The following is a 15,056-nucleotide window of genomic DNA, read 5'->3' on the forward strand; positions in this document are numbered from 1 at the left end:
GTACTTAGGAGAGAAAAATGTAGCGTTTTCTTTTTGCATTTCAATCTACAGTTGATCAAATCATTATAAAACTAGTAAAGAGCGATCTGTCTCCTTAGTAATCTGCTACTGTTTGCTTTGGCTTTTTCTGGGTTAATTATTGTGTTTTCCAGATTGCAATGCAGAAATACTGGGAAATCTCTGTAGACTGTTCAGCCTTATCTTAAAATGTGAGCAAAATCACTTTTGTCATCACTTTAAACATTACGCTAGAGAATCATTCAAATACTAACACTAAAGTGATGTGTTTTTAAGCAACTGTTGGTCACACTTTATTTTGGTGGTCTGTTTGTTGAATTAAAGCGCACCTATGGTAAAAAATCTACATTTTAAGCTGTTTGGACAGACATATGTGTAGGTACAGTGTATATACCGTCATATTGGGGTGATATAAACACACCCAGTCTTTTTTTTTTGTTCAATTTAACAACATAAAACTGGTGGACCAAATGGAGCAGTTTTCAGACCGACCACAACTTGACGTAAGAATGCGGTCCCCCCGCCCACCGAATTAATTGACATGTCTCTGAAGTAGACGACGTGCCAAAGCAACCAGGAATAAAAGGTCTGTTCAGTTTGCAAAGATCATCAATCACTTAAATGTGATCAAGAATGAATTTTACAAGTTTAAAATGTTTTAAAACAAAAATGTGTGTAATGAATTACAGCGATTTACTTCAGATTAACTTCATCAGCACAGCCGCGTGTCAGAACAATTATGAATGACAACGCTTAAATTCCGGTTTGTGGACGTTAAATCAGGTTTATGTTGTACATTAACACAACAGATACCCGTACAGCAGTGGATATTAACATATATCCTGTCACATTTGCGTGCAAAAATAATGCAAAGCTGAACGCCTCTGTCTGTCTGTCTGTCTGTGTGTGTGTGTGTCTGTGTGTGCGTGCGTGAACTTACGACATTGTGTGTGACTCATCATTGCAACTCAACAACAAATGCATCAAATACTCATTGGTAAAGTTCTTACTGTAATATTTCTCACAAACGTTATGTGAGATCTTACTTTATGTCGGTCTGTTGTCTGAGGCAACCGAGGGTGGTGATTGAGGCATGCTGACAGGCACGAGGGAACGGTGGGCAGGGAGGACTAGCCTTAAAGGCCCAGTACAAAAAACAGCAACAAGCTGTTATAAGCTATAAAACAGAAACTTCAGAAAGCTATAATAAATCTGATGGGTGTTTTAAGCTAAAACTTTACAGTCACATTCTGGAGACACAAAATACTTATATTAAATCTGGAAAAAGGGGTAACCTACTGTAGGTGCCCTTTAAGTTACATTGGATCTACATGCCAACTAATTATAATTAGATTATAAGTAGACTGTTAGGTTGGGATTAGGGTTAGTGTAAATTGACATGTACTTGCTAAATTGCTTATAGTATGAAGGAGCAGTATCAAGAGATATTAAGCAGACAGTCTACTGATACTCAGGGCCTACTCACACTATGCTCTGGATTGTTTTCTGTTTTCTGGATTGTTTGAGAAGTGTGAGTGCTCTGAATCGGTTGGAAGAGGTGTGCCTGAGCACGGTTTACTTAGGCTTTGGTGTGGTATGCTGAGTGCAAAAACATGCCTGAGCCCGAAACGGAAAGCGAGACGTGACTTTTAAGGGACTGTTTGAAATGGGGTGGTGCAGTGGCGCAGTATGTAGTGCTGTCGCCTCACAGCAAGAAGGTCGTTGGTTCGATCCTGGGCTGGGTCATTTGGCATTTTTGTGTGGAGTTTGCATGTTCTCCCTGCAAAGGCATGGGTTTCCTCTGGATGCTCCGGTTTCCCCTACAGTACAAAGACATGTGGTACAGGTGAATTGGGCAGGCTAAATTGTCCTTAGTGCAGGGGTCACCAACCCTGTTCCTGGAGAGCTACCTTCCTGCACATTTCAGTTGCAACCCTGACCAAACACACCTGTTTGTAATTATCAAGTCCTGCTTTAGGTACTATTAATTGGTTCAGGTGTGTTTGATCAGGGTTGGGACTGAATTCGGCAGGAAGGTAGCTCTCCAGGAACAGGGTTGGTGACCCCTGCCTTAGTGTATGAGTGTAAATGAGTGTGTGTGGATGTTTCCCAGAGATGGGTTGCGACTAGAAGGGCATCCGTGCTGTATAATTTGGCGGTTCATTCCACTGTGGCAATCCCGGATTAATAAAGTGACTAAGCCGAAAAGAAAATGAATGAATGTTTGATATGGATTAATAAGTCATTCGTACTGTTCAATCGTAGTTTATTAAAGACCCAAACCCCTCACTGCTCGACAGTTGCACCTTCAGCAAACCTCCTAATTCCTCTAGCACGAGGACTTTATAGTTGTTTATGAGCGTCAAAAGTGGCTGATCTGTTCGGCGAAATATTTGACTGTGTGCCACCACATATCAAACGGCCTAAAAGATTTAACTAAAGAAATCTCCACTGTGCTGAGTGAAAGCGCTTACTGAACAGCGCATCATCGATGACGTTCGTGTGCTCAGGCCCAAATGTAATGTGAGTGCGAGTGGAGACAGGAAAAGCGTGCTTTGGCCCAGTTCAAGGAAACTGTACATAGTGTGAGTACGCCCTCAAATGGACCATCAAAATAAAATATTACCCAACTATTCCGGTTGTTTTGATGGTCGGCTTTTTGAGATTCTCCGTGTTTAATTTTCTTTTTTATATGCGATTATGCGGTTGAACAGTGAACACTAACACTTCCCACCACTAGTGCTATACAGCCATATTGCACTGCTCTTCACTTGATATTGCTCATATATAAATGTATATATAGTTGTGCCTAATATTGAATATAGTGCAGATTACATATTATGCTGTACATAAAATTCTACCAATCTGAGTTCTTAAAATGCACCCTCTCCAATGAACTGTCACAAATGCTCCTAAAATCTTCAATACTAATATATTTTTCCCCCTGTAATTGTTTTGTTTTTGTCAATTTGCTCGTTTGCAAAATACCTAAAATATATTGTTTCTGTAGATACAAATAACAACTTCAAGTAAAGATTTCTTTTTCTTTGTTTTAATTTGATGGTGCCATTCGCAGTGCTTCATGGAATTATCATTCTTTTTCCTCATTAAATCTGTTATGTACACAGTCTTCGACCTTTGTCCTTTTGTCCTATTTTCGAATAATACTTTGCTTCAAATCAAGGTTTGCGTTTTTGAGATCATCCACATAGCTGGCTGTATTTGTTTAATGCTTATAACTTTTTTAAAGTAAATAAATAATCAAAATAATGGAAAAACTTCTAATTATAGCTTAAAATGATTTCCTCCCCATTTTTTACAGCAATTTGCTATTCTTTTTCTTGACATTCAAATATTGCCCTCTACTAGTTTAACCCCTTGCGTTAATACACATTGACATGACTGCATTAAAACCATGACATATTCCAAATGGAGAATGCAGACCCCTTCTTTTCTCTCTCTTTTCCCTCCCTCTATTTCAAAGTCCTCTTAAGGAGCGCTTTGTAGTCGCCCGTCCCGTCTTATCAGCGCTGGCACGAAGCACTTGCCTCAGTGACTGTCCTTATGTTCTGAGTGAGCTCCTGCTTTTGTGCTTTCTAATGAACTTTGACCAAAATTAGACATACTCTTCAACTTTTTAAAGCGGGCCCCCCTGAATGGTTCTTTTGTTGTGGCGGCGGCACAGCGCTGGGCTGCTGAAGGAATGCTGGGTTTCTCACTCTCTTTCCTTCTGTTTCTGCTTCTCATGGGCATGAGGAATTTCAGCCTTAGTTTCAGAGAGAGGGAGAGACTGAAAGAGAGAGAGAGAGCAGAAGGACTGAACTCCCTCAGGCACTTCAGTGGACGCCACTGCTCTCACAGATTCAACACTGAGACAAACCACCACTCTTCATTTCCCTCAATCTTCCTCTGTCCAACACTCACTCTGTCCACACTTCTTATGTTTCATGTCAAGACTGTCACTTTTCCTCTCTCTCCCTCTCTCCTTATTGCCATTTGATTTATTTGTTTTTTGTCACAATTTTATTTTGTGCGTTCATACTGATGCCCTAGTACTAACCTAACAATCTACTACACTCTTATTGCTGACATTAACTGCCACTTATTGTATAGTCAGCATGATGTCTAAAGAATGTCAAAAGAAAAGTAATTCAGTAGAAAAAAAAACCCTTGGTAACCATCAAAAAGACAAAAAATAAGTATAAAATAATAATGATGTAATTGTTTATAAATGTTAAAATACCAACACTACACTAAAGCATTATTTAAATGTAATTGTATTAGTGCCTTTATTTAAATTAATTAAATTGATCAGAAATTACACTAAGGACATCTGTAATGCTGATCCTGATAAATCATTTATATCAGTTCATACACACACACACACACACACACACACACACACAACATTTGAATGGTAGGGTCAGAATTTGGCATCAGCAATGTGAAAGCATGGATCCATCTGACCGGGCAGAATAGTGATGGGGACTCAATACTGTCAGTGAGTGCCGTCTTTCGGATGAGACTTTAAACCAAGGTCCTGACTTAAAATCCCATGGCACTTCTGGTAAAGAGTAGAGGTGTAACCCCAGTGTCCTGACCAAATTCCCTCCATCAGTCATAACCGATCACGTCCTCTTAATCAACCCCACCGCATTGGCTCCATTACTGTCTCTCTACTTCACCAATAGCTGGTGTACAGTATGGTGAACACACTGGTGCCATTGACCTGAGGCTGCTGTCGTATCATCCAAGTGATCACTGCACACTAGTGGTGGTGTGGAGAGAACCCTCCTCATGACTGTATATAAATACACATTACATTAAACATAACACAAAACTGTTAGCAATTGTAGTAAATGTGTAATACAACATATTTCAAATAAATTGCACAGAAAGATTATAATTATTCAGTAATAATGTTTTACAATATTATATAGATATCTATATATATATTATATAGATTTATCCAGTATTACACTTTACAATCTGGAGTTTATCATTTACAGTAGATAGTATTTTCTTCCTACTAAGGTTGTCAATGATTTTACCTTTCTTCATTTTCATCATACACATTTTGATACTATTTGAGGGTGAGTAAATGATGTGACATTTTCATTTATGGATGAACCATCCCTGCAAACCCATTTGACCCCTAGAAAACAACAGTGATTGCTTTAATTTTAATCTGATTTTAAAAGATTTCTCCTTTCCATCATCTCACACAAATCCTCATTTGCCACTGACCCATTCACTCTCCCTCTTTTTTCCTCTCTCTGACACAGTAGGAGGATTATAAATCAAGGTAATCGGGGCCTGTTTAACCTCCGCCAGGATGTCGTCACCAACCGAGTCCTCATGCTGTTTTACGTTTCCGCTCTCTTCTCATCTGCCTACCCGCGTCACTGCGCTGCTTTATAGACCCTCACGCTGCTCTTCTGCCTCTGCGCTGCATGTGTGTGTGTGTGTGTGTGTGTGTCTCACTGTCACACTCCTGATCTTTACAACGCTCCCAATGCGCTTGACACAAGACTGTTAGGCAAGGTGGCAAGGGAGTGAGGGCTTACAGCATTTAAAGCACATTTTCACTTACACACACCCCTCCCCCCATCACACACACATTCATACCCACACACTCATCGTTGTTTGTGCTCCAATTACATATTTATGTTAGTCAAGCTGAGCAGAAGGCAACGCGGAGGCACGTCAGTAAGTTTAGCAGGTGGGGGCCGATTGGTATCAACTCCCAGAGGCTGAAATAAAACTGACATGTAGAACAGGTTTATATGAACAGCGATACTCTAATAGCTTCTTAAAATCACCTGTTATCTCATTTGACATGAAAACCAATAAATCAGCTATGTAAGTAACAAGTATTTTTAAAAGCTACTTGAGTAAAAAAAGAATTTGCAATACTTTATTAATAAATCAGTTTATTTCCCGATAGTTATGCCAAAACTCCAAGGGTTAGTTCACCCCCAAAAAAATCTTGAAATTAACCCATTTCTGGGTTTCTCAGCCGCAGAATTCATCATGAGCTGTTTCCATCAAAAAATGCGAATTAACTGGAATATCGCATAGAAGACATGCGAATAAAGTAGAGGTTTTATCCAACGAGTCAAAGCGAGCGAATCGTCACTTCCTGATTAACTGGCTCCAAATATCAACAGTCAAAAACAGAATTTGCTACGTGAATCTTTTCTTTATTTAATAAATTACTTGCAACTCAGAAGACAATTGCTGACACCAATAACCACTTGGTGACGTTTGAAGGTTTGAGACATGGAGCACAGACTGTCAAGAGTACAGATGCTCTTGGCAGTTCAAGAAGTGATTAATAATATAATAATACTAATACTGAAATGGTTAAGGAGATTTAGAATAACCAAAACAACATCTCGGATGTTTTACAGTGTGCTCAGCCTGCTGGTTTGTCCATTCACACACATTTTTATTATCACATGATCTCTTATAACATAATCACATGACTTTAATGCACATACCGGAATTTGTTCGGTAAAAGTGTTTCCATCAGTTTATGTGCATCTTTTCCTATCAAATAAAATGTTCATCTTAGACAGTTATGCGCATGTTTGTTTTGCGCATTTTCAAAATTTATGTGCATCATGATGTTTCCATCAATAGTTTTTATGCGCATATCCAAAATTTGCGTAAAAATAGGTGGATGGAAATGTAACTATGGTTGGGTAAACTTAAAGCGCATTGAATGGAAGAGTACAACTAATATATATATATATATATATATATATATATATATATATATATATATATATATATATATATATATATATATATATATATATATTTACAATTCTATTTGCTGAAATAATAAATGAAAAACTCGATGATGTTGTTATCAAAACTTAAAAAAAAAAGTTAAAAAAAATAGTGTGAGACTGACAGAAGAGAAAACAATGTCAACTTTACTCTCCGGCATTAGAAATGTCTTCCATAAGTTATCATTTATTTTTTGTAATTTGATGCAAGTCTTATAATACATACATACATACAGTACATAAAAATAAATAAATACATTTTTTTTTGTTATCAAAATATTTAAAACGTTTTGTGAAAGGGTTCATTCTCTTTTTACTTTCTCATGCTCACGTCATTCTCATTTTTCAAGAACATTATTCTTCTTGGGAAATACAGAAAAAAAAAAGTTTTTTAGATAAAACCAAGAGCTCTCTCATCCCTTATGACAGCAATCTTCCCGAGATGTTCAAATCCCAGAAACTTCAGTGGTTCAACTGTAAGCATACAAAACTCCAAGAACACACTTAAAAAAAATTGACACTTACTGTTTGTTCGAACTGCTTATTTAAAATGAGCCAAGTTTGTGGACAACTTAATTGATTTATGTTTAATAAACTTAAAGTTGTAAAAACTATAAAGCTAACTTAATTACTTCATGTTGTTCCAATACACATTGATTGTGACTAACCCAGCTTTTTTATAGTGCACTTTTGTGTGCTAAAAAACTGTAAATATGACTTTGTTCACTTATATCTTCTCTTCTGTGGCATGTCAGGATGTGCTTTGCTATGGCTATTATTATGTATTGCTATTCGAGTGCTTTTTCTCTTCGGCTTAGTCCCTATATTAATCAGGGGTCGGCATAGCAGAATTAACTGCCAAATTATCCAGCATATATTTTATGCAGTGGATGCCCTTCCACCTGCAACCCAACACTGGGGAACACTCTTACATTCTTGCATTCACACACATACACTACGCCTATTTAGCTTATTCAATTCACCTATAACACATGTCTTTGGACTGTGGGGAAAACCGGAGAACCCGGAGCAAACTTATTCAAACACGGGGAGAACATGGAAACTCCACATGTGACGGCAGCAAGTAAAGTATTGCCTGTAATAGACAAGCACTATAATCTGACTCGTGAGGCATACAGTAGGTGAACACAGATGTTTTTACAGTTTTTTTACTGCAAAAAGACTTTGTACAGTGCATCTGGAAAGTATTCATAAGCGCTTTACTTTTTCACATTTTTATGTTACAGTCTTGTTCCAGAATGGATTAAATTAATTTATTTCCTCAAAATTCTACCCACAATACACCATAATGACAATGTGAAAAAAATTTAAATTGTTGCAAATTTATTACAAATAATAAAACCTGAAAAATCACATGTACATCAGTATTCACAGCCTTTTCTCAATACTTTGTTGATGCACCTTTGGCAGCAATTACAGCCTCAAGTCTTTTTGAATATGATGCCACAAGCTTAGCACACCTGTCTGGGATTTTTTGCCCATTCCTCTTTGCAGTACCTCTCAAGCTCTATCAGGTTGGATGGCAAGAGACGGTGTACAGCCATTTTTAGATCTCTCTAGAGATGTTCAATAGGATCTAGGTCTTGGTTCTGGCTGGGCCACTCAAGGAGATTCACTGAGTTGTTGTGAAGCCACTCCAATGATATTTTAGCAGTGTGCTTTGGGTCGTTGTCCTACCGGAGGATGAACCTTCACTCCAGTGTGAGGCCAAGAGCACTCTCAAGCAAGTTTTCATTCAGGATGTCTCTACATTGCTGCATTCATCTTTCCCTCTATCCTGTCTTACATTTCCTGCTGCTGAAAAACATCCCCATGGCATGATGCTGCCATCAACATGCTACTCCATGGATAGTTTTAGCCTGGTGATAAGCGGTGCCTGGTTTTGTATAAAACGTAACAGCTGACATTCACTCCAAAGTGTTCAAGTTTAGTCTCATCAGAGCAGAGAATTTAGTTTCTTATGGTCTGAGAGTCCTTCAGATGCCTTTTGGCAAATTCCAGGAGGGGAGTGTCTTCCGTCTGGCCACTCGACCATACAGGCCTGATTGGTGGATTGCTGCACTGATGGTTGTGCTTCTGTAAGGTTCTCCACTCTCCACAGAAGAATGCTGGAGCTCAGACAGAGTGACCATCGGGTTACTGAACCCCTCCCTGACTAAGGTCCTTCTCCCCCAATAGCTCACCTTAAAAGGCCGGCCAGCTCTAGGAAGAGTCCTGATGGTTCCAAACATCTTCCATTCACAGATGATGGAGGCCACTGTGCTTATTGGAACTTTCAGAGCCACAGAAATGTTTCTGGAACCTTCCCCAGCCTTGTGCCTCGAGACAATTCTGTCTCGGAGGTCTACAGAAAATTCCTTTGTCTTCATGCTTGGTTTGTGCTTTGACATGCACTGTCAACCCTGGGACCATTTTCAGACAGGTGTATGCCTTATCAAATCATGTTCAATCAACTGAATTTACCACAGGTGAACTACACTTAAGCTGCTACATCTCAAGAATGATCAGTGGAAACAGAATGTAGCTGAGCTCAATTTGGAGCTTTACGGCAGAGGCTGTGGATACTTGTAATTTACATGTACATGTGATTTTTCAGGTTTTTTATTTTGACAAATTTGCTACAATTTTAAACAATATTATTTTTTTCACAGTGTCATTATGGGGTATTGTGAGAAGCATTTTGAGAAAATAAATGGATTTAATCCATTTTGGAATAAGGCTGTAACATATGCACTGTATGATTTTAGTTAAACAACTGAAGTCATATGGAATGATTTGATAATGTTTTTGTTTTCTTTTCTGGACCATTGCTGTCTAGGCAGGATGAGAGAACTCTAGGATTTATTCTAATATATCTTAATTTGGGTTTTGAAGGTGGACGAAGGTCTCAGGAGATTGTAATGACATAAAGGTGTGTAAATAATAAGAGAATTAAAATTTTTGGATAAACTAATCCTTTAATGATTGGTGTGTTTTCAATGTCTATATTTCATTTGTTAAGTTTATTGTCATGTTAAATAAATACTTATGAACTTAAGAAGAGTATATATGTCAGTGGGGAACTTGTGATCCTGTCAAGATGGAGCATTTTGATTTTAGCACTTGTGCTGTATGACTTGAGAATGCTTTCCTATAACGGGTCAAGAAAGAATCTGCTTTTGTGGTGTATATTTTTTCCTTCCTTTCTGCAAAATGTTTTCTCCATCTGAATGTGCTTAAATCAACTGTAAGGACGTCAGTAAACCAACAGAAGCAATTTAGGTGTTTACATGCTGGTTGAATTTGTTGTAAGGTGCCAACATCTAGCTGTGACAATCAGTTTGTGCTTAAGTCATTAATGACCTTTTACATGACCACCTGCATTGTCAGCTTATACACCTAAAAAATAGCTGCTTTCTCAGACCACTTACTTAAAATGAGCTGATTTAACATGAAGGAATTGCGTTGAACCCAGTTTTTATGGTATCCACTCCATAAATTGATTTTTACTTGTTAAAAAATTGTATTTAAAACAAACTGAATCAACACAATTCTTGAGTGTTTTTGGGAACAACTTAATTGTTTAATCTTCAATCTACTTAAATTTGTAGGAAAAAAAAACTATTAAGCTAACTTAATCGATTTGTTTTTTGACACCAGGAAGCAATTGTGTGAAACCCAGCTTTTTTTTACTGTGTATTATGCATAATTGGGTTAAATGTATGCATATAAGCACACTTATAGACATGCAACAACAACACAAACACACCTCTCATCTTACACCTCTAGCGCTTCCGCTACGAGGAAAGAGAACAGAGACGAGTCGAATGGGCCTAGTGTCTTCAGAGACACAGCGAATGTGTACATTGACTGCTGAAAGTAGCGAATGAGATAATGATGAATTTGCTTGATTCATTAGCATGATGAATGAGCGAGTGTTATCAGGCAGAGAGCAGAATCAGAGGCTGACTGATGTGTGTGTTAGGGATGCTAGAAAGAGAGTCAGGCCCTCAGGTCGTTGACATTTAGAAACCCCAGAGACCGGGCTGCCCTAGAGCCCGAAACACAGCGCAGGGAGTCAAACGCACACGCACCACACAGCAGCCGCCAACTTTATCAGGGGATCCGGTTTTAACATCGATCACATAAAATGTAATAGGGGAAAAAGTGTTTCTAAATTAGGGTTTTATGCTGGGGTCTAGAGGGGCCCCCAAGGGGGCTGCAAACAGAGAGCTTGGGGCTCTATGGAAAAGTTTATAAAACAGTGTAAAAAACAAATAAATTTATAAATAGGAAAACAGAGTGGATAAATAAATAAGTGAATAAATAAAAACATACATGCATGCATGCATAAATAAATACATAATAGAATAGATGCATGCATACATACATTTATAAATAAATGATAAAATGGTGGGTATAAATTTAATTATCATTTAATTACAATTTTTTTATTTAATTTCTCTTTCCTGAAAAAAACAAGAAACAAATCCTTTAATCATAACACAACCTTATTTTGAACCCATTCTGTCTCTCTATCTCCCTACTTTCCTTTATTTATGAATTAAGATAACATATAAACTAGCAAAAAATAATTGTTTAAAATAAATAAACACACAACTGTTTTAAACAGTAAATGAACAGTATAATAGTTTGCAGAAAAAATACATAATAATGTATTCAAATCAAATATTTTTCCTATAATATTTTTGACATAAAGGTGACGGTGCAGCAGAAAGTGCTGTTGCCATACAGCAAATTTTAGCCTCAGCTGGGTCAGTTGGCATTTCTGTGTGGAGTTTGCATGTTCTCCCCACGTTCGCAGGGGTTTCGTCCGGGTGCCCCAGTTTCCCCCACAGTCCAAAGACATGCGGTACAGGTGAATTGGGTAGGCTAACTAGTCCATATTGTATGAGTGTGAATAAGTGTATGGATGTTAAGTGTATGGAACTGGAAGGGCATCCGCTGTGTAAAACATGTGCTGAATAAGTTGGGGGTTCATTCCGCTGTGGCGACCCCAGATTAATAAACGAACTATGCCAAAAAGAAGATGAATGAATGAATGAATTTTAGAGACAAACTAACTGGCCACTTTATTAGGCAAATCTGTCCAACTGCTTGTTTATGCAAGTTTCAAATTAGCTAATCACATAGGCACACTTTGGGCCGAGTAATACCAATTGAGCGTTGTGTCAGTGCCACAGCCTACCTGTGTATCGTTGCTGACCACGTGCATCCCTTTATGACCACAGTGTAACCATTTACTTCCAGCTGGAAGCGCGCCATGTCTTAAAGTTTAAACCATTTCAGACTGGTTTCTTACACATGCCAATGTGTTCACTGTACTCAAATGGCCTCCACAGTCACCACACCTCAATCCAGTGGAGAACCTTTAGGATGTGATGAAATGGGAGATTCACATCATGGACTTGCGTGATGCCATCCGGTCAATATGGAGCAAAATCTCGGAGTAATATTTCCAATACCTTGTTGAATCTGTGCCACGAAGGATTAAGGCAGTTCTGAAGGCAAAAGGGGGTACAACCTATGCTAGTAAGGGGTTCCTAATAAAGTGGCCGGTGAGTGTATCTGAGTTTTATAGCATAAACAAGCATCAGACACGCTAAAACTATTTAATGTAGAACCAATGCAAATTAATAAATTCAACATTATTGAACATTATATTAAATGTGTCTGAAATATGAGTAATACATATTTTAATAATATTAGTTTTGTTTATACATTTTAAGTTTACTTTAGTTAATGAATTTTTACTTTGACACAGTACAATGTTTTATATTAAATCAATTGAACCAGAGTGCATCATAATATAAATCCATATGTGTGGCTTTTAATACACTTGTACACAAACATTGTACATTTGTTTGTTGCTAATATGGTACAGTGTTTCTTAAAAAAGTTACTAGTTTTATGAAATATTGGCATTTCATGGGTTGCAATTGGAACGTTATATATGAAAACATATAGAAGCCATTTAAAATTTTAGGATGTGCGTCCCTCGCACAAGAATAATCATATTTGGGTTCCGTGGCGTCAAAAGATTGAAACCCTTTGTTCTAAATAACAATGAGAAATCCTTAAGAGCATCGTAAGCAGTTATAAATGAGTCCAATGTGCTGCTTATGGCCTAGTGCCATTTTTTTGGAGAGCACTGAATACAATTAATAGAAAAATAATCTACACTTCAATGAGTCTTGGCTTTTCACATTGTCGTTATTAGTGTCAGATTTATTGTCTTCTCATTTGAAAAATGTCCTGAGTTGCTTGTGGTCACTGGCTACTAATATGACAAATTAAAAGAAAGGTTTCTGCTCCCCATTTGCTCGGTTGTTGCATATGTCTCTATTTTTCTCCTCTTGCAGCTGATCAGTACTCTAAAGTAAAGCCCAGGTTTTTTTTTTTTTTTATCATCGCTTGTCATCTTTACCGCTAATTATATAGAGAAGTATGGAGATTTGGATCATTAGCAATGCTAATAGTAGCATCCAGTGAAACAGACACACCTGGATTGGGGCGAGACAGCTGGGGTAGGTATGGATTATAGACACAGGTGCACTATTCAACAAGCCTGCCAGCATTAGACGAATGTTAAAGTGTGCGCTTTATACTAAACAAAGATGCTAAAACTGGTCATTTTTTTCAAACCCTGTGACTTCAAGGTGAAGTTGCAAGTTCTCAGAGGTTTTATCGCTGGATTTGAATACATTCAGTCCTGTGTTCATGAATATTCTGCAACTGCGACAAGCTGTGTTTAAGTCATTTATTTCATTTATTTAATTATTTGAAATCGTTTATGCATCACATTTGGGGCACTTTCAAATGTGGTTCTAAATTGGATACTTCTCAGAAGTTTTGAGGTCAGTTTTTTCCTCCTCTATAATAAATACTTTAGGAAGCACTCATGAAATGCATCAAAAGGGACATTAAAGGCATTTGTAAAATTACAAAATTGATAACACTTTAAATGAACAATTCACACCATTTTTCTACTGCTTTATAACATGCCTATTATTAAGATGTTAACTGTTTATAAGCATTTATAAAGTATAACCTTATTTTAAGTCTTGAATCCAATCCTGAAACCTAACAATTACCTCACTAACTCATTCCTTCATTCATTTTCTTGTAAGCTAAGTCGCTTTATTAATCCGGGGTCGCCACAGCGGAATGAACAGCCAACTTATCCAGCACATTTTTACGCAGCGGATGCCCTTCCAGCCGCAACCCATCTCTGGGAAACATTCACACACACACTCATACACTACGGACAATTTAGCCTACCCAATTCACCTGTACCGCATCAATGAATTTGCTCATCAGTGTTGGGACTTTCAGCAGTGAAACTTAAACCACCTTGAACTAAACTAAACTGAACTTCAACTCTGAAAACTGGACTGACACGGTTTCAGTTAACTAGAACTTCTATGTTAAGCTGCTTTGACACAATCACACTTGTAAAAGCGCTATATATTGTAAATGTAAACATGAATTGAATTAATAAGTAGCTAATTAGTCATTTATTAAGCTAAAAGTCTTAGTTAATGGTTTGTTAACAGTTTGTTAATAGCTTGAATTAGACATTAAATAAAGTGTGAACCAAAAGTTATTATTTCTTTATATCAATCAAAATATCCAGGAAAAAATGCATTGCAATTGAAGCACATCAGAATAATTTCTGAAGGATTATGTGAGGCTATTGTACTGTAACGTACATTTATACCACGCTATATCTAACTGACATTTGGTCTTATCTTAACACTAATCTGATAATTATCATTATTTTATTTTAATTGTTATTTAATATATATATATATATATATATATATATATATATATATATATATATATATATATATATATATATATATATATATATATATATATTTTTTTTTTTTTTTTTTTTTTTTTTTTTGCAGGACATTCTGTATATTTGGTTTGTGGTCATGACTTGGAGCCTAATGAGAGTTCAGATGTGTGAATCTTGGAAGAATGAAACATTTTACAGGTATTTCCATTGTAAGTACATGCCTTTATGCCTTAAAAAATGTAATTTGAGAAGTGCTGTCAATTAGTCAAGTACTATTTTGCTATTTATTGTTTATCATTGCATAATTGACAACATTTTATGATATGTCTTAGAACATAAGTGCTGAAGTAAATAATTACATATTTTGAGATGTTAATGTCAAACATTAAGTGGTGCTTCTAAAAATGTATCTA

The 15,056-nt window shown here is 37.0% G+C and overlaps 1 protein-coding gene across 14 annotated transcripts in view; it reads left to right on the top strand.

Moving 5' to 3' along the window:
* znf536 (zinc finger protein 536) overlaps window positions 1–15,056 on the top strand; it is a 496,275-nt gene that overhangs the window by 81,772 nt on the left and 399,447 nt on the right. For 8 of the 14 annotated variants that reach the window (XM_073907215.1, XM_073907219.1, XM_073907221.1 and 5 more), the window contains one exon: window positions 14,753–14,852. The exons of 5 other annotated variants lie outside the window; for them this stretch is intronic. The gene's annotated coding sequence lies outside the window, so the exon portion shown is untranslated. Of the gene's footprint in view, window positions 1–9,710; window positions 9,748–14,752; window positions 14,853–15,056 lie in introns of all 14 variants that reach the window. One more of the 14 variants, XM_073907230.1, reaches the window with a different exon arrangement.

The sequence above is a fragment of the Danio rerio genome, chromosome 7, assembly GCF_049306965.1.
Source record: "Danio rerio strain Tuebingen ecotype United States chromosome 7, GRCz12tu, whole genome shotgun sequence".
In the NCBI taxonomy this organism is placed as follows: domain Eukaryota; kingdom Metazoa; phylum Chordata; class Actinopteri; order Cypriniformes; family Danionidae; genus Danio; species Danio rerio.